At 39.9% G+C, this 21,046-nt stretch overlaps 1 protein-coding gene across 1 annotated transcript in view; it reads right to left on the bottom strand.

Annotated features, from left to right (window-relative positions):
- Positions 1–294: 294 nt before the first annotated feature.
- The window catches only part of KCNA6 (potassium voltage-gated channel subfamily A member 6), a 79,290-nt gene continuing 58,538 nt past the window's right edge, over positions 295–21,046 (bottom strand). The window contains exon 2 of the mRNA XM_090273869.1: positions 295–1,016. The gene's annotated coding sequence lies outside the window, so the exon portion shown is untranslated. The remainder of the gene's footprint in view (positions 1,017–21,046) is intronic.

Genomic DNA, 21,046 nt, shown 5'->3' with positions numbered 1-21,046 from the left:
TGATCCTGTCAGCATATTTTTTCCAGGCACCTGATTCCTGGATGTGGCAGCAATAAAACCAACTGAGATGGTTTGGCTGGCCCCTCCGGAGCAGGTATTTCCCATTCTGATGCTGTCAGCCATCCGAACATGCTGCTTCCAAGAGCTCCTAAATAACAGCAGAGTAAGAATTTCACAGACTGCAGTGTATGCTTTTAGACTTCTGGCCAGAGTGTTCCTGAGGGATGGAGAGCCACTAGGGTAGCCGATATACTAATATTACTGATTATTAATGAAAAATCTAGTGCAAACAAGCAAATTTACAGGTTGCATTTTATTAAGAAGCTGGCATGAGTTAGGGGATAAAAAGAAAAGAGCAAGAACATAGGAGTTTATTTTCTCTGCTATTGGTCACTCTATGGACTCTTCTGGTTAAATGTATATCAGACTCCAGTTGGGTTAAAGTAAAACAAAAACAAAAACCTGAGTTATCACAGTGTTGGTGATTTCATAAGAAACCAACAGAACTGATAAGATCAGACAGATGGGGACTGGTGACTTCAGGGGGTGGTTCTGGGTAGTGCTTCATGAATGGCCCTTGAGGGTTTTTGGGTGTTTTCTGTGGTGTCACATAGTCACTGGATATGTTGGCTACTTAGTCCCTCCCACTGTGCTGTGGTTTACTTCTCAGTCACAAGACAAAAATCCCAACTTCCTTCATTCTATAATAATGCTTTCAAGATGCAAGACTTGGAGAATAGGCTTTCCAATTACTTTTTCTGAGACAAGGATTCACCCTTGCTTCCATCACTATGCATCACTTTACACTTTCCAAGTGCTTCCGATCTCCTGTCTCACTTGAGCTTCACACTCTGTGATGTAAGGTGGGTACCATTATTCCTATCTGACAGTGCCAACTTGGAATACTTGGGCTCAGAGATGTGGCGATGATGTGACTTGTCCAAGATCACACAGCCTGGGTGGTACAGCTGGGACAAGGTTCTAAGTCTCTCATCATTTATTCCATGCTTTTCCGCCTGCAGCAAAATAAACATAGTGTTATTATGCTCAAAACCATCAGGGTTTTCAAGGAAGTGGACTACCAGGTGAGGGGAAGGGGAGGGAATGGCTCAGAAGCAGGCCAAGGAGACTTGTCTTAGGCTCCCCCACTGTGTTCTTACCTGACAATATCCAGGCAGCAGTTACCACTGATAATTACACTACAGTGAAGAGAAGAACAATAATGATAATGGTCATAGATGACTCTGTCCCCTGTGCAGTGCTGAATGTAGCACATGCTTCCCTCTCCACCAGGTAGTGACAACCCTTAAATGAAACAAAGATGCAATAACAACATGGTATGTCTCTAGCCCTGGTCTAGCAATTACTGTGCTTTCTCATTAATCTAGATGCAATTTTCCTGCTGCAAACTTTCCTCCCTTTTTTCTTCCCTCCCCTCCTTTCTTTTGTGAACATATATTGATTAACTGCCTTGTATAGGCACTGGGCTGGGCCCTGAGGATACAGCAGTGAACACTGCCCTCCATCTGTGTACCACAATATACTCATTTCCAACTTGGTCACTATTTTCTGCCAGAATGGCTGCTTCCTTCCTTCCTGCTACTCCATTCCCCCATTCTTTCACAACACTTCTCAAAAACAGCTTTCTCCGGTACGTTTTGGCCTGCCTGCCCACCTCATTCCCAGCAGAGCTCTAGCACTTTGACTCAAAATGGCACGATTTTCATTTTGATGCTGAGTAAAATGACTCATACAAAGAGTTTCTCCAGGTGGTTTTCTTGACTCTATTACTATACATCTGTGTAACTTTAAACAAGTCACTTCAACTTCCCGAGTATCAGTTTCACTCATTGTAAAATGGGGATGATAAAATCTGCCTGAATTACATAGAAGATTGTGGATGCTAAAGCCAATGGAAAAATCCAAAAGATAGTTCACAGTCATTGGTTTAATATTTATGGGAGTTCTATGAAATGTAAATCATTAATCCAGGCATAGATAGTATACAAAACAGTGCTGTCAAAGACTTATATATAGTTTGGGAGAAACCCGTGATATAAGGCCATGAAAGATGCTATAGAAGTTAAGAAGAGGAAGGTATAAATTCTGATTGGGGAGCTCAAAGATGGTGTCATAAAATAAGTGGCATCTGAGATGGGCAAAATAAGACCAGTGTGACTAAGATGTGTGAGGGAGGAAGAGGTGGAAAGGCAAATTTGTAGAAGGGACACCAAAGCAAATGGGTGGGCTTGAGAAGGCAGTGTCATGCAAGATCCCAAGTAACATGTGGTTTAGTTTGGCTGAAATATAAGTGTTTCAGGAGAGTCATCCAAGATAAGTCCAGAAATGTGGATTTGCAACAGGTTTGCTGTATGCTGGGCTTCAGAGTTTCAACTTTACCTGAGAAACCATGTAGAACCACTGATGTCATTTGTGTATGGAAGTTCTCAAATCCAAGGAAGTGCTTTTGGAAGATTCCTATAGCAGCAAAGGAGAAGATGGTCTGGAGATGATGATGCTAACAAGGTACAAGTTACAAAGTGTAGCAACAGTTTGCTCCCATTGGTTTGTACTAAAATCTGTATCTTCTTGTAAATGGGCTTTCTTCCTCTGTATCATCTCACAAGTCCCTTGTACTCACCTTGGCACATGTAGAGAAGCATTTATCTTAACTATCTGATGGCCGAGTTCCAGTTCTCTGTCTCTGCACTGAAGCCCAGGCAGTTGCTGTGTTGGCAAAAGATTGTGGGGAAGAGACCCAGCACCTGTAAGCTGAAGACTAGTGTGCACCTTGCCTCCTCCCACTGTTTCAGTTCAGGTTTGACTCACAGACACTTGCAGCTTCACAGTCACTTACAAACAGAGATGGTAGGGACAGCCGCCAGAGATAGCATCTGGCAGCACTCTAAGCAGATGTTCCAGCCACTGGGGTATGGAGCCTGAGACGCTGACCAGCATCTGAGAGTTTGAATGCTTTACTTGCTCTGTAAAAACAGAACCTTCTGGGTTCATTGTAAGACGAGAATAACAAAAAATGCCTTGTTTACTGATAAAATCACAGGAGATCGTGACTGTTAGAGCATTCCACTGGCAGAGAGTGAAGAGCTTATTTACTAGTCTCAGAGAATAAGAGCAGGCACAGAGCAACAATGTGTTGTTTGCTTGTTTGTTTGTCGTATGGGGCAAAAGACATGATGCTTGTGAACCTTAAAGCCCCACTAGTCAATGGATGGTTACATAAACTGTCTACTTTGTGAGCTGGACCTAGAAAACTACAGAGTCTTTTCTCATGCTTTATATTATGGCTCAGTATGAGGTCCCCAAACTATGTTCAGTGCGTCACAATATCTTGGGTTTCCTCATTCCCTGATCACATTTTTTTATTGGAAATGGGAGGGGAGGAAGAACAGGTTACCAATAAGTAGAGAGAACAACTAGCGAAGTGCATATAGTATATGAATGATTATAAAATAATAAAAAATACTATCATTTATTGAGCCCCTACTATGTGGCATGTACTCTGTTGGATACTTAACAAATATCACTTACTGAATATTTATAACATTCAATATGTATTTCTATTCCTATTTTAAAGTCAAACCAACTGTCTTAAAGGGAGAAATTATAGCACAAATACAACATAATTGGAGTAGTAACACATCTGCAATATTTACATTTATGAAATTATTTTATATGCAATGAACCACTGCCCAGAATTAAAAGGGGGAAAATCAGCAAATGAGATCAGAGGGAAGCTACTTTGCAGAAGAGAAACTGAAGGTCAGAAGAGTTAAGTAACCTGTGTAAAGCTTATCATTCATAAGTAATAGAGTCAGGATTAAATGTAATATTGAATTTTATTAAAGAAGAGCTGGGAGAGACACACGCTCTGCATCTGATTGAGTTCCCGAGTATTATGATTTAAAAAATCAAGCCAGTATCTATGCCAAACCTGCTGTTGGAAGATAAAAAAAGTGAAGCCTGTGATTAAATATAAGTAAGAAGACATGACCTCTAGTAATCTGCACAGACTACTGATAACTGCTGTGTAAGACCAGCTGACAATCAAAAAGTAAAACTCTACAAGGATACTAAAGATGGTAACCAAAACCAGAGAGATGTAACTGTCAAAAGTTTAAAAGGGACTCTTGAGGAAATTAATAACACCTTTTATTAATTTTGTAAAGATTAGGTACTTTATGATTCTAAGTAAGTCAAATATAGAGTGAAGGATGGCATTCTGGGCTATCATTCAACTTTAGTAAAAAAAATCAATAAATACCACAAACAAGTACAAAATCTAAATACTTGATCTACTCTTAATTTATTCTCAGAGAAAGTATAGAGTAGTTACTACTTGAATATTATTAAATATAAGATCAAATAAATATTCTTTATAATTATTAGTTTCAACTTTTAAGACAAAGTCCATTCCCACTGTTTCCCTATTATTTTCCCTGAAAGTCTGGTACCCATTGGCAGTGGATTTCCTTTGAGTGGTCTTTTCCTGCTAAGAAAAATACTCCTGTGCATGACAGTGGTAGAATTTCAAGTCAGTAGAGAAAGGATGGACTACCCCCAAAATGATGTTATCTCACATTATACACAAAATAATTAGAGAGTTAAATATTTTTTTAAAAACCCAACTATAAAGTTTTAGAGAAACTGAGTAGACATTTTTATAATCCTGATGTTGGAAGGCCTTTCTAAGCAAGACGCAAAGCCAAGGAGTCACAAGATTAAATTACAACGAAGGAAATCAAATGGCTAATAGTCATATGACTACATACCCAAACTCACCAGTAATTAGAAAAATCCAAATCAAAATATAAAAATGGGGTTTTCTCCATCTAAGCAGCAAAACTTTGAAAAGGTTGAAAATATTTCATATTTGGTGAGGGTTTAGGGAATTAGATATTTCTATATATGGTTAGAGAATGTTAAATTTGAAAAAAAAATTGAGGCTAACATGGCAGTAGCTGTTAAAATCTAATGCTCCTAAGAAGTAATTTCAATTTGCTTATTATTCTAGAGAAATTACCATACCTATGCCACACATGTGTAGTGGCTCAACAATAAATAACATGCAACACTATAACAATAACAATATCAAACCTAGTAGAAAGGCTTAGCCACATACACTAGTACATCCATACTATTACCCTCATGTAGCTGTGAAAAAGTAGGAGATGGCTCCACATGTACTGACTTGGAAAAATCCTTAGCACATATTAAATTAAAAAGTGAGATGGAGTATGACCATGTGTATTTTTTAATTAAAAAGACAAACTTCAATGGAAGTATATATAGTAAATGCATCCATAATAAAAGTCAAGGGACTACATGCCAACCTAGTCACAGGAGTTGTCTCTGGGTAGAAGGAGGGGAGAGAAAGACTTTCGCTTTTTACTTTATGTACTAGTTAGCCTGGGTTCCCTAAAACACAGAGCTTGAAGCAACATTTGCATGCTAATGTTTGGTGGTAGAGTGCTAGCCTAGGGTAGCAAAAGTGAAGGAAAGAGGGAGAGAGAAGGATGCAAAGAAAACACCTGCATTACCAAGCAGGCCAAAGCCACACACAGACAGACACACAAGACACATACACACAGAGACACACATACACACAGAGACACAAACACGCAAACATACAGACACACATGTACACAGATTCACACAGAGACGCACAAAGAGGCACAGGCACACACGGGAACACATACCTCCAGATTTCGTTATCTAGCCGTCCAGGCAGACCCCTGTGAGTTGGGTTGGCTAGATCTAAGCGCTGGAGCTGCTGTGGCTGCTGCTTTGGCAAGTGCAATGCAGTCTGTGAAAAGGACGTGGCCTAACCAACATGTCAGAAGATGAAGTGACTGCAGTGGTGACCAGGACTTAATGGCTGTGGGACAGCTGACAGCCATCACTGGGGTCCTTCTGGCTGGGAAGCAGGAACAGCAGCCAGGACCCAAGGAACAGATGGGGCCCATTACATGCCAGAGACACATAAATGGTACTGTTACAGAACTTGTGAATTTTCACTTTTTTACAAGCAAATGTGTTCAAGTATAACGTATAGTTTTTTAAAATTTGAGATGTTGACACAGCACTAAAATAGTGATGAAATAGCTATTTTATCTTTTAATTTTTAAATATTTTGAAAATAATCACAACTCTTAAGGGATATATGATAAAATAGGCATTCTCATACATAGAAGAGAAGTAAATGTTTGTGGAAGTAACTAATTCACTAAGCACCAGAAATCTTTAAAATGTTTGTACACTTTGATCCAGTACAAACATGCTCATTGCAGCATTATTTATAATAGGAGAAGATTACAAACCACCTAAATACCTAGCAGTCAGAGAATGCTTAATTAGTTTGTAGCCTCTGTGTATATTCTATACAACCATCGAAAGTCATGTTTATGGAGAATATTTAATGACTCTATTAAATGCTCAATGTGTAATTTTAAACGAGTAAATAAGCATAGAAACAGTGTGCACACTCACTACAACCTTCTTCTCCACATGCTGGATTTTAACTACACGACCCCACTTTTTCCCTGAGCACAGCACAGCGTTCATCACCTTGCCCTCTGCAGGTGAAAGTGCAGTGCCCTGGCCTGGCTGCCACAGGGCTTATCTCTTCCTCTAGTCTTACCTGGCTCGCTGTTCATTAACCACCGCCTCCAGAGACCTTCCCCCATCAGCATTCTCAGTCTGAGTTCAGTGTTCCTCCTATATATGTCCTTTGAGCTCCTAGCTCACTCCTCTGTCTTAACAGTTCTCACATTGCGTTGTAATTATCTGGTGCTGCTCTGTCCCACCCACCTACCCCAACACACATGTGTACACATATGCATATACACATGCTTCCATTCACACACATGGACACACGCACACAATTATGCTTCTCTTGAAGGCAATGATCATTCCTTATGATATTCATATTCTTAATTCTTTACCAAGTGCTTTGTACATAAAGGGGACACTCATTAATTTTTGCTGAGTGAATGAATACATTTTCTCAGACACTTGGAAAAGAGAGGAAGGAAAGATCTCTGGGTTTTCTCTAGATAGCTTTCCCCAGCTCAACCAGGGAAAAGGAGCTGTGGCCACGTGCTCTGTGAACAAAGGCCTGGGGACAAATGGTGGCATTGCAGCTCCAGACTTACAAAGATGGGCATTCGATCCATAAAAGTCTTATCAAAATTCCAGCCCTTGTATTTTTCTTAAGGAACATGAAGTATAACTACAAATTAGGAATAAGGGTATTGTTGAAACACAAAGATTTTGCCTTGAGATGGGTTTTTGCATTTGTTAACACACATTTTTTTTCTTTTAGGAGAAGAAATAAATATAACCTTATACTTCTAATTCTTCACGAAGGAGCATGGGATGAAACACAAGGGAAAAGATATTTTGCAAATCATTGATCCACATTAGGAATTCTTTTGCCAGTTGATAAAGCATCTTGTCCAGAGCTGCTGCATCCTCTCTCCCGTCCAGATCATCAGGGAATTTGTTTTGAATATATCTTTTTTTTTTTTTTGTCAGGTTTTCCTGCAGTGTTCTGTATCAATCTTCTATAGAAACAAATGGGGCTCAAGTATGCTCTGGCAAAGCTTTGTTTTATTGGAGCTTCTTTTGACAAAATGGAGAGTTTGGTCTTTGTTGTAGTAAAGGAACTGTGCCTTTTTAATTCAAATATTTTCCTCCTCCACTTCTTGTCTTTCCCCCGCTACTGACAAGTATATGAATAAAGATGAGATGGGTTTCTCCCCCCAAACTCCATGTTTTCCCCAGTGACTGCTATACTTTAGCACAGCAACTAGAGAATTGTTGAAGTTTTAAAATGGGTTGAGAAGGAATAATGAAATGGGTTCATCATTTGATGAAAGGCCAGGTGATGGACCACTGCTCACAGCCCTTCTTCTCAGGCAAGACCACACCATGGCATAATACTTGACACATGAATTGTGGTCTGCAGACCAGCAGCATGAGCATCCACTGGGAGCTTGTGGAAAATGTAGAATCTCAGGCTCCACCTCAGACCTCCCAAGTTAGACTCTGCATTTTAGAAAGATCCACAGTTGGGTCTTTTGCATGTTGGTTTGAGAAGCTCTGGCCCAGTGCATGCATTTTAGAACCAGAGAGGTGGGGATGCAGTCCTGGATTCCATCACTTTCCCACTTGTGATGCTGGGCAGGTTCCTCAGTGTCCTCATCTGCAAAATGGGGATAATATTGCATCTCCCTCACAGCATTGTTAAGGAAATAGATGAGAAAATGTATGTAAAGTGTTTAGCATGGAGCCTGGCACTCTATAAGTGAAGTTGTCAATGTTGTTGATACTAATCATTCATCCTTCAGTCAAGGAGATTTATTTGGTCCCAGTAGAACTAGAAACAAAGTATACTACCTATGTATTCTTCAGGTAAAACAAAATTTTGTTAAAAACAAGGAAACCTAAGATATATTGTTTAAGAAAAAAGAAGCAAGATGAAAAACACCAATAGAGAGTACTACTTCTGTATGTATTCATATCCACTTGCATGACTAAGAAACCTTTCTGTAGAACACCTTTCCATAAAATGAGTCCGTTATCACATGTGGGGAGTTGAGAGCTCCCAGATTTGGGTTCCAACCTAAGCTTCACCACTTATTTACTGTTTAACTTCTGGCACTTCACCTGCCCAAGCTGTTTCCTTATCCATAGAGTATCTACTTCCTTGGATGTTGTGGGAAGTATGTGTGTTTTAAAACACGGGTTTTATTATTATTTATACATGGCAAGGCCAACAAATCAAGAGATGATTGTCACTGAAAAGATAACTTGTTGCTAAGAGTTCACAAAAGAAGTAGACACCACTAGGGGTTACTCGGGGAGGCAGCGGGGTCAGCCAGGGTGGAGGTGGGGTGAGGGGTTGTGGTAAGAGCCTTTGCTGTTGTGTCTGCAGGAAGGAGACAGATGGGGAGGTAGGAGAAGCATGTTTAGGATCAGCTAGTGTGAATAATTCCATCAGGCTCTGGGACACAGCTGCTGTCCCTAACTGGCTGGTGCCTGGCTGTCGATGATGAGGGCAGAGGGACAGGGCTGGGAAAGCCTGGTGAAGAAGGTGGTTGAGGTGTGAGTTCCAAGCTGGCTGGTTTCACCTGAAAGATGCACTTGTGGGTGAGTTGGTTACTCCCTCTAGGCAGTAGCTAAGCTTGGGAGGGGGAGCCCTCCAGGGTGTGCAAGACCGCATGTGTCAAAGCATCAGAATACAGAGAATGAAAGTCATAGTTTATACTCCCTGAGTCCACTTCACGAAAGCCCTTAGCATTGATGCTTAAAGAATATTTACTTACCTGCTTCCCTAGGAATTGCTCTTATGCCCAAGTAAAAAAGGCTTAAAGTTCAAAAACAAAGTCAAGGATCAAGAATAGATCTGTGGACACACATAAGGTGCTCTCGGCCCTAAGAGAGTTCTCTTGTTCATAGGCCCTGACAATACTATCAGAAAAATGTTTTCTGAGCACAACATAGAGCATTTTAAACTAATAATGTCTAATTCTTCATTCACTATTATAAAACATTCACTGAACATATATCATGTGCAAGACCAAGTACTTGGGGATACAAAGGTTGTTGCAATGAGTGTTGTGTCTTAAAGGGGCTCACTGTTCCATTGGCTTATAGCAATACATACTGGGGGTGATAAGTTCTGCAAAGATACTCAGAAGAAAAATCTTGTGCTTTGACATAGAATACAAAATCATTCTGTCATCTGTTGAGAGTGAGGGTATTTTAAAAGTGAAGAGTGTACCTGGAATATGGGAGGTCAGAGTGCAAAAGCTCTCAGAGTACAATAGGAAAAAAATACAGTGTAAACTAGAGCTAGATGAAGGCTTAAAAGTCATTGGGTATTAACGTTTGCAATTTATTCTTTTTCTGATACTCAGGAGGGGCCAGAGTCACTCAGCTTGTGAGAGGCAGGGCTAGAATCTGAGCACATGTCCCAACTGGAGCCTAGTTTCCTACTCGCTATAGTGCACTGTCCTGCCCTCCACCTCTTCCCTTCTTTTCCTAGTCATCTAGGACGATGTATTGGGGGACATTCAGGAAAGGCCACCACTACAGGCAGGCAAACAAGGAGGGAGACTTGTACTGAGCCAATGGAAGTTCCACTGATGCACAGCAGGTTTGCCAACTGCACTGCCTAGACTCACCTCTGAGGCCAGACTCCAGGGGGCTAAAGATGAGAAAGGTGCATGTGCTATGATCCTTCTTCTTCCTCTTTAGCCATTCTTTTTCTCCACATGTCAGTCCCACCCACCATTTATGTCATTCAACCAGTGACCCTATCAGTAAGTTTCATATCCCTTTGAGTTTCTTCTTCTTTGGGCCGAATCATTCCAGTTCATCAGCAACACATCTTGTTTTATTTTTTCCACCAGTATCCATCTTAAGTGTGGTTGATCTCCTCTACACACTTTCATTGTGAGTACCCATTTCAACCTGTCTTGCACAGATCAGGACACACGCAGTACTCCAGGAATGATCTACAGTATTGGTGCTCTTCTTTAAAGTGAGTCTGTATATCAGACTGTGTGTTACAGAAAGACTGACACTTCATGAAACGTCCATTCTATTCGATGCCATTTGGGGACTAATAGGGCTGCAATGTGAAGAAATTAAATTAGATAGGAGGAAGAACACATCAGAGAGGAGCGACTTTTGAGACCTGGAATGAGTGTTTAGTTAGTTGTGTTTTATTTTTCACATTATTTGTACAAAGAAAATTGGTCTACCTTGTCCATATATGTGGACAGTCCTGCTGCAGGACATGGGGTTGAGTCAGATGACCTGTGGACATTCCCTTCACTCATAACACTCTACTAAGTTTGCACCAAAAAATGATCATTTACAGCATGATATTTCAACAAAGCAGAAAAAGAGGAAAATTAATCATCTTATATGAAAAAAGAAAAAGCTCTGCCAAATGAACAAACCTCATCAAGAATCTAGAGTACGGAGAGAGTGTGCTGTCCAGTCAGACTGCAACACTGTGCATTTTCTTTATATTATTATTTTCTTCTAAGAGGTTCACTGCACTGCCCACAAGACACCAGCTCATTTATCTTCTTGTGGCTGTATTTTATTGTGGGAAGGACATTTCAAGGGAGATGTACAAGTAAGACATATCTCCAAATCATTCTTTCCTCTCCACCTATCAGCCTGGATATTGTAATATTATCCTTTTTGATCCAAAACTGATAACATGAAAATGAAACTATATGTAAAAGTCTTTGCTTTGCTTTTTACCTAAAATTTTCCCACAGTGAGTTTTCTGCTCTTTTTTCTCCATGACCTCAATTCCATAATTGGTTCCCTTGGACTATGTTTTACAGCACCAGTCTTAGTCTAAAACAGAGTCACAGTGTCTCCTGGTTGCAGAACACAGGTTGTAGTAGCCTCACCACTTAACCATGAGCCCCACTAGTGTGGTGGGAGTTTGGGGTTGGTGGGTTGTATTGGGAAGCAGCTCATTTTGGGAGCACTCATAATATTTATATCACATGGCAGAGGATTGCCAGGAAGTTCAAGTGATGTCTTCCATTAAGTCCCACTCCTCCCAGGAAATACCCAAGCAATGACCTGCCAAAGGTGATGATGGTGGTAGCTACCCACCTGGGAGGACCTGACAACCAGCCTATCTCCAGTACCCAATTTCACCTTGCCTAAAATCTTGTCCTTAGAGATTCCTTTCTTCTTAAAATTTAATAATAAAACATTTAAGATATGCAAAGGGGAACAAAATAATATAATAAACACTGAGATTAAATAGATGTTACAATAACATTTGACCACATTTACTTCCAACCTCTCTCTTAAAAGAAAAATATTGGAGTTCTGCTGAATTTCCACACTTTATAGCCTTCTTGTTCCTGTGTCCCTAAATATACCACTAACCTGAAATGTGTCTATCATTTCTAAGTGTGTTCATATACTTTTACTACATTTATAGTACCATACCGTACATATCAATTGCAACTGGCTTTTTTAAACTCAGCATGTTTTGTTTATTGAGATTTATCAATGTTGATATAGGCTAATCAATTTCCTATTTTTCAACCCTATAGTATTCCATTTCATGAAAAAAAACAGTTTATTCATCATTTGTTGTTGGTTACATGTAAATGCAAGTGATTTATGCATACTGATCTTATATCCACAACCTTGCTGAAGTCATTATTTTTAATAGTTGGTATATAGATTATTTCAATTTTCTATACTGACAATTATTTCATCTGTGATAATGACTGACTTTTTATTTATTTTACATTCTTATTCCTCTTATTTCATTTTCTTATGAATGTTATTTTGAGTACAAATGGCAATAGCAGGCACACTATCTTGTTTCTGATTTTTACGGCAATGCACCTTTGGTTGGACCATTAAATAAGATTTTGCTGTAGGTTTTTGGTGGGCATTCTCTTTTAGGTTAAAAAAATTCTATTTAATTCTTAGTTTACTTAGGTATTTTTAACCAAAAATATCCCTATTGAAATACTATTTTCATATCTATGAGATGATAATAATAGGTTATTAGTCATTTTTGTTAATGTGGTCAGTTACATTAATATGTTTTAAAATGAGCTGTTCTTAAATTTCTGAGACAAATTCAACTTGGTCACAATGTATTTTCAATTCATTGATTGGTTCGGTTTGTGAATATTTTATTTAGGCTTTCTGTGTCTACTTATAAGTGAAGTTCATAATTTGCCTGTCTTGTAACTTAACTAAATTTGATATCAGCCCTGGCTCAGTGAATTGCATGCCAGCCTGCAAACCAAAGAGTCACTAGTTCGATTCCCAGTCAAGATACTTGCCTAGGTTGCAGTCCAGGTCCCCAGTTGAGGGTGTGCGAGAGGCAACCACACATTAATGTTTCACTCCCTCTTTTTATCCCTCCCTTCCCCTCTATCTAAAAGTAAATAAATAAAATTTTAATAAATTTGGTATCAAAGTTGTATAGTTTTCCTTCTTTAGTCTCTGATGCATTTTTATAAGGTAGGAATTATTTATTCCTTCAAGAGTTGGTAGAATTCAATGTAAAACTAACAACATTGTTGTGTTTTTTAAAATTTGTTTTGTAGGTAATTTTTGAACTACTGATGCAATTTCTGTAATAGCTTTCAGTCCAGTTTTGTTGTCTACCTTTTTATTCATTCAGTTTTAACAAGTTGTATTTTATCTAGGCTTTAAAATATATTAGCATAAAGTTAATTATAGTTATCTTATAATTTTAAAGCTATAGTAAATGCAATGATCAGTTTTTACTTCCATTATTTTGATCTTATATCTTCTCTTTTATTTGATCAATATTGTTCACAAGTTGTCTATTTTGTTACTTTTTTCAAAGACCAGTTTTTGTTTCTTATTATTAGTTATTGTTTTTGTTAATCTTACACTTTTTTTTCATTATTTCCTTTTTTTCTATTTCAATTATATTTACCCATTGCTTTTTCATAAATTCTTGACTTAGACTCCTCATTAATTTTAGTGTCACTGGTGATACACAAGGAGATTCTGTGGTGCATGGTCTTAAAAAAATCTGTACTACCCAATTAAAAAATGGGCAAAGGACCTGAACAAACACTTCTCCAAAGAAGTCATACAGAGGGCCCATAGACATATGAAAGTATGCTCAACATCACTAGCCATCAGAGAGATGCAAATTAAAACCACAATGAGGTACCACCTCACACCAGTCAAAATGGCAATCATCAACAAATCAACAAACAACTTGTGCTGGAGAGGATGCGGAGAAACGGGAACCCTGGTGCATTGCTGGTGGGAATGCAGATTGGTGCAGCCACTGTGGAAAACAGTTTGGAATTTCCTTAAAAAACTAAAAATGGAACTGCCTTTTGAACCAGCAATTCCATTGCTAGGATTATATCCAAAAAATCCCGAAACACCAATTCAAAAGAACCTATGCACTCCAATGTTCATAGCAGCACTATTGACAATAGCCAAGTGCTGGAAACAACCTAAGTGCCCATCTGTAGATGAGTGGATCAAAAAACTGTGGTACATTTACACAATGGAATTCTATGTAGCAGAAAGAAAGAAGGAACTTCTACCATTTGCAACAACATGGATGGAACTAGAGAAAATTATGCTTAGTGAAATAAGCCAGGCAACAAAAGAAAAATACCTTATGCTGTCACCTATTACAGGAAACTAATGAACAACACAAACAAATGAGCAAAATTGAACCAGAGGTATGTAAACAAGAAGTAGACTAACAGTAACAAGGGGGGCGGGGGGGAGGAAAAGAAAGGTGTAAGGGGATGGGTCAAGTTAAAAAATATATATATATATGAATGACCCACAGACAGGTGCAACTGAGTGGGGACTAAATGTGGGGGAGGGGAGGGACAGGGTGCAGGGAAACAAGAGGGCTAAAAAAGTGAGACAACTGTAATGGAAAAACAAACCAAAATTTTTTAGTGGGGGAAAAATGAAAATATGAAGAATGGAAATGCCAGTTCAGTGAATATTAGGACAGAGATTTTCCTTCACGTTGTATATTTTTCTCCCTATTTGATCCCTCCAGAGTTTGGCATTCTAAACAAGTAAATAATGACATAAGTTCCTTTGCATAGAACTAATAAGACCAGTTGTCAACAGAGGTTCTTTTTTTTTTTTTTTTTTTGACCAAGTCTTTGACTGGAATGTCAAGCCTAAAGGAAACATACTTGGGCTCAGATTGTTACCAGAAAGCCCTGAGGAACTGGGAATGACTTTCAAAGGTAATAAAAGCCCGTGAGATAAAAGGCCTGGTACCATGGTTGGTTGTGCGGTCCACAGCAATCTTTCCAGGGAAGGAACGAAGGTTGTTTTCCTGAAAGATGGCTAGAAGGGACCTTAAGGCACAAGGAAAGACCAGAAAGACTTGGAAAAAACAGGTGTGTACAGGCAAGGATGAATGCCAGCCAGATATGTGGCACAGCTTCTGTGCTCTGAAGAACAGACTGAAGGTCACCCCAAATATTCCTTGGGTAAGTTCCAGCAAAGCAGAACTAAAGATCATAAGTGATCATTTGCTGCTCTTGTTATGTTTATGCAAACGAACAGGATAAATTAAAAACGGACTTAATGTAGTCCCTTTAAAGACAAGGAGGGTAACCTTAGGGAGAAAAATTATTATTCAAGGAAAATCACAATGATCAGTAGTAGAGTATAAAACAGGGCAACTAACCGTCTTAAAAGTTTCTTCTCCAGATTTAGAGACTTGTTTGCGGGTTATGTTACATAAATTAACACGTGTTTTTTGTTTTCAAAGGACATAAGCCTATGATCGCATTACCTGAGTGATTATCTGTACGCATAAGCCTCACTTAATCCTCTCTGCAGCGCTGCCTCCTGAGACTCAACGGTTTGGCTGAACTAAATGGCTGGGTTGGGGAAGAATGGGGTGGTCTGTGGGCTTCACTTTAAAACGGGTTTCTCTTTTCTATCCTAATGGCTTGGACAGAAAAGGCCCAGAGGTCTGAGAGGGGGAAAAATCTAAACTATTTACCTCAGCCCAAACTAAGTATAATGGGCAAAAGGGTTTTGGACAGGCGAGATGTGCCTAGCACACTTTCTTACAAAGAAACTTTTTTTTTTCCCTAATATGGAACATTGAAAAATTAATCCCTGCCTTTTGTCATCTAGTAGTTATGGATTGAATGATGTCTTTTAACCCTTTTCGCCAAATCTGTTGCCCTCAGAACACAACAAGGACACCAGCCTGTTGAACCAAGCACGCCGTTGACCGGAGGCAGCCAACTGACCTGGAGTCTGCACGATCCTTCCCCATGTGGGAAGGCCACCCTCCCCTCCACACCCCCACTCTTATTAGGGTTTTCTGGACCCAAGGGTAGGTAGGACGACGACCATGTCCAGCTTGAAGCAGCTAGAGGAGCTTGAGACCTTCGCCCATTGTCCTTTACAAGATTACAAAGGGTCCTAATATTTGAGAGGGGGGGGATAGTTAATTTTTACGAACCAGGGGTATGGACTTGGGGGGGATTGCTGGGGGAGGGGGGTGCTGGGGGGAGGGGAACAAGGGGGAGAAAATTGGAACTGTTGTAACAATATAATCAATAAAAAACATTAAAAAAAAATCTGTACTACTTACATACTCAGTGAATGTGTCTTAAAAAGAAATATAACCACTACCACCTCAAACTTAATAGTCCATAGATGGTATTGCTTAAGAAAAGGGAAGTAGTGAGTTAAAACACGAAAGCCAATCAATTTAAATAAAAAATGAAAATACAAGTAAAGTTAGATATTGTTTTATGCTTGATTGAAAAACTTTGGGGTGCAAGATTCTAGATATATACATTGGGAAAAAGTTGTTAATCATATGATTCAAAAAATTTTAATTCTCAAGTGAAGTTATGCTCATTGATTTTAGAGAAAGAGGAAGGGAGGGAGGAAGTAAATAAGAGAGAGCAAGAGAGAAACATTGATTTGAGAGAGAAACATTGATCAGTTGCCTTCCACATGCACCCCAGGATAAAACTGGTAACCTGTGATAACTGGTGTCCTGACTGGGAATCAAACCTGCAACCTTTTGGTGTATGGGATGTCTCTCCAACAAGCTAGGTAACCTGGCCAGGGCTATTCAAAAAGTTTTTTTCATGTTTTTATTTAAATATTTTTTTAATTTACATTTAAAGTATTTTTAAGTATTTAAAATATTTATCGTGATTTACTTCTGTGTTAAATTATATTTTATTGATTATGCTGTTACAGTTGTCCTGATTTCCCTTTGTTCCCTTCCACCCAGTAGCACCCTTCCCTCCAGCAATCCCATTCCCTTAGTTCATGTCCATGTGTTGTGTATATAAATTCTTTGGCTTCACCCTTTGCTATATTATTCTTAATTTGCTCCTATTTTGTACCAACCAATTATGCTTCTTAGTCCCCGCACCACTTCCCCATTTCTCCCCTGCCCCCTCCCAGCTGATAACACTCCAAATGATCCCCATACCTATGATTCTGTTCCCATTCTGGTTTGCTTAGCTGGATTTTGTTTTTATTGTTTTAGATTCTGTTGTTGATAGTTGTGAGTTTGTTGTCATTTTAATGTTCCTAATTTTGATCTTCTTTTTCTTAAATAAGTCCCCTTAACATTTTATATGATAATGGCTCGGTGAGGATGAACTCCTTTAGCTTTACCTTGTCTGGGAAGCACTTTACCTGCCCTTCCATTCTAAATGATAGCATTGCTGGATAGAATAATCTTGGTTGTAGGTCCTTGCTTTTCATCACTTTGAATACTTCTTGCCTGCAAAGTTTTTTTTTTTTTTTGAGAAATCAGCTCAGAGTCTTATAGAAACCCCTTTGTAGGTAACTCTTATTTTCTGTTGCTGGTCTTAAGATTCTCTCTTTATTGGACTTCCGGCCAAGATGGAGGCTTAGACGGACACGCTAGGTCTCCCTCTACAGCTAGAGAGGAATACAACTACTTCAAAACAAAGGATAACTAGAAATTCCAGAAAATAAAACTACACGGAAGCCCAACATATGAAGTTATAAACCAGCGGTGCCATTTGGGCAGGTAAGAGTTAAAGAGGGCAGTGCTGTTTGCGGTCGCACCCGGAGCGGCAGGCGGCGAGGAATTCGGGCTGCGCAAGCCCCTGGCGGTGCGCGACTCCGGAGCTGGGGAGAGCGGCCGCCGCATCGCCTTGAACAGTGAGGCCCAGGGGGGCGGGAGGACGGATCCCGGTCTCCTAGCTGAATAACTGTGTGAATCCATCTTGGACCCCCGCCCCCAAAGAAAGCGCCACAGGGCTGCGAAATAGGTCGCGGACAGGCAGACGCCGGTCGCTGGGTCATTACGAGTACACAGGCACTGCCCCCGACAGCCGGCCCAAGAAAACAAAACGCATCTGTCAAAATGAGGCAGGCAACTATAGAAATCCCGGTGGCACAGCTCACCAGGCAACAGATGGAGAACCTGACAGATGAACAGATAAGAAACCTGTCAGAGGCTCAGTTCTGGGCCATTGTTAACAGATGGCTTACAGAATTCACAAAAGAGCAGGAAAAAGATATGAAAGAAGCGAAAAACTTTCATAACGAAAGGAACAAAACCGCATACGAGATAGAAGGTGAGAAAAAATCCAGAGTTCATTTCAACAAACTGGAATATGGAGAAGGAACAAGCAGTCAACCAATGCAGCGAGAGGAAATGGGAAGCAACAATGAAAGGATCAGAAACCTCTGGGACAGCTATAAAAGGCCCAACATAAGAATCATTGGTTTGCCAGAGAATGAGGAAGATGAACTAGAACTTGAAAAATTGAGTGAAAATATAATAAAGGAGAACTTCCCAGACTTGGGGAAGGGAATAGACCTGCAGGTCCAGGAAGCAAGGAGAGTTCCCAAGAGACTGGACCCAGGGAGAACCACTCCAAGACACATTATAATCAAAATGTCAAAAATTAAAGATAAAGAGAGAATCTTAAAAGCAGCAAGAGAGAAGAAAAGAATTATGTACAAAGGGGTCCCAATTAGACTATCAGCTGACTTCTCAAGGGAAACCCTACAGGCAAGAAGAGACTGGCAAGAAATATTCAAAGTAATGAAAATCCAAAACCTACAACCACGAATACTCTATCCAGCGAAATTGTCATTCAGAATAGAAGGACAGAGAAAGTGTTTCCAGGACAAAATAAAACTGAAAGAGTTCATTAGATCCAAACCACTGTTATATGAGATGTTAAAGGGACTGATTTAAAAAAAAAACAAAAAACAGAAGCTAGGGAGATGAAACAAAGGCAAACTAAATAGGCAACGAGAGTGGAAGAGGAACTGTGGGTACGGGAAGCATATTGGGGGGAGGTCAACAGGGAGGGGGAATGGGGAAAGGGAGGGAGATGATATAGGAATTGGGGATCAAGGTAGGAGGGAATGGAATAGATGGAGAGAGGTTGGGAGGAACTGTATGCACAACTAATGGACATAATCTAAAAGGGGGGGACAACTGGAGGGAGGGGGGCCACCGGGTGGAGGGGAGCAGAGGGAAGGGAAATTGGCACAAATGTAATATTTTAATCAATAAAACACATTAAATCTGAAAAAAAAAAAAGATTCTCTCTTTATCTTCAAACTTTGGCATTTTAATTATGATGTGTTGTGGTGTGGTCCTCTTTGGGTCCAAATTGTTTGGGACCCTCTGTGCTTCCTGGACTTGTATGTCTTTTTCCTTTGACAAATTAGAAAAGGTTTTCTTCATTATTTTTCACATAAGTTTTCGATTTCTTGCTCTTCCTCTTCTCCTTCTGTTACCCCTATAATTTGGATGTTGGCACATTTAAAGTTGTCTCAGAGGTTCCTAAGCCTCTCCCTAGGTTTTTCAATTCTTGTTTCTTCATTCTGTACTGCTTGACTATTTATTTCTTCCTTATGTTCCAAAACATTGATTTGAACTCCAGTTTCCTTCCCTTCATCATTGGTTTTTTGTGGATTTTTCTTCATTTTACTTAGCATAGCCTTCGCTTCTTCCCTTCTGCATTTGCCATACTCAAGTATATCTGTCAATTCTGTGAGCATCTTTATCACCGGTATTTTGAACTCTGCATCTGTTAGGTTGGCTGTCTCCTCATCACTTAGTTCTCCACTAGATCCTTGGTCTGTTCCCTCTTTTGGCCCATACTTCTCTGTCTCCTCAACTTGATAGGCTCCTGTGTTTGCCTCTGTGTCTTAGGTAGAGCTATCACACCTGTTAGTTTGTAAGGGATGGAGCCTTAGATATTTGTCAGTTCAGGGCAACCTGTTTCATCACATTGTGGTGCTGTATGTGGGCGAGGAGTCTGAGAAGGAACAATGCCACTTGCTCTGCACTTGCCCCTTTTCCAGGCACTTCTCCCACTTTTGAATCAGACTGACATCCCTCTGGCTGTTGCCCTGGCCATGGTTCCCAGAGTGGGTGGATCTGCAGCCATTCTAAGACTGTGGGGACCCTCTAAACAAATGGACTCTGCTGAGAGACTGGCAGTGTCTTCTGCCACCCCAGTCCCCACTGGTTTTCACAGTTAGAAGCAATGAGGCTTTATTTTCCCTGGCTCTGGGACTGTGAGCTACACAGCCTGGTCTGGGGCTAGAAGTGTTCCCCAGGTGTCCCTCCGTGCTTTTTAAATGTGTGGCTGAGCTTTCCACAGGCCAGCCACAGCCACTACCACTGCCACCACTGCTGCCTCCACACTGTCCTCTCCACTCTTCCTACCCGTCTGGATGAGTATTTCTTCTTTATATCTTTGTTGGACTTCCATTAAGCTCGATTTTCTGGAACTTCTGGTTATCTCCAATTTTGAAGTAGTTGTATTTCTTCTCAGTTGTGGAGGGAGAGGCGGCATGTTTGTCTAGGTCTCCACCTTCTCAAAAATTTTATATGCTATTGTTTTAACCTGCTTGATCAATCAGTTTTTAGGAATATGTGTTAAAATCTTCCACTATAAACATATTTTCCAATTCCTTCTTATTCTCACAATGGTTGCATTATATAGTTTGAATTTGAGTTGTTAGGTATAATCCAACTCAGAGTTATTATATAGTCTCATGTATTATTTCTTTGGTAAGTAAAGAATGACTCGTCATCTCCAAAATATCTTTCTTTTCAGCCTTTATTGACTGTCATTAACATGGCCACCCTGGGTTTCTCTTAGCTATTACTTACTTGGTATGTATTTTTCCATCCCTTTATTTTCAACCTTGGTCTGCCATTGTTTTAGTAATCTTTCCATTACATCAGGCTGTTCTTTTCCTGGTTCATTCTCCTCCACAGGGTTCTGGAAAGCCAGTGTGTCCACATGACACAATATCCAAACATTCAGATGGAAACAAGAAAACTTTAAGAGAAGTTAGGACACTCATGAAAGCAAATTGGAGCCTCTGGTTTGCATGAGGAGATGGGGAGTGAATGGTATGAGATTCACAGACTCTTTCCAGCTTAGGGAGTTCATGTATGGCTAGTGTGCAGTGGCCAGACTTGAAAAAT

The sequence above is a fragment of the Furipterus horrens genome, unplaced genomic scaffold (assembly GCF_987537825.1).
Source record: "Furipterus horrens unplaced genomic scaffold, mFurHor1.1.pri manual_scaffold_4, whole genome shotgun sequence".
In the NCBI taxonomy this organism is placed as follows: Eukaryota; Metazoa; Chordata; class Mammalia; order Chiroptera; family Furipteridae; genus Furipterus; species Furipterus horrens.
Note: the sequence above shows the minus strand (reverse complement) of the source record. Positions and strands in the feature narration are given on the sequence as shown.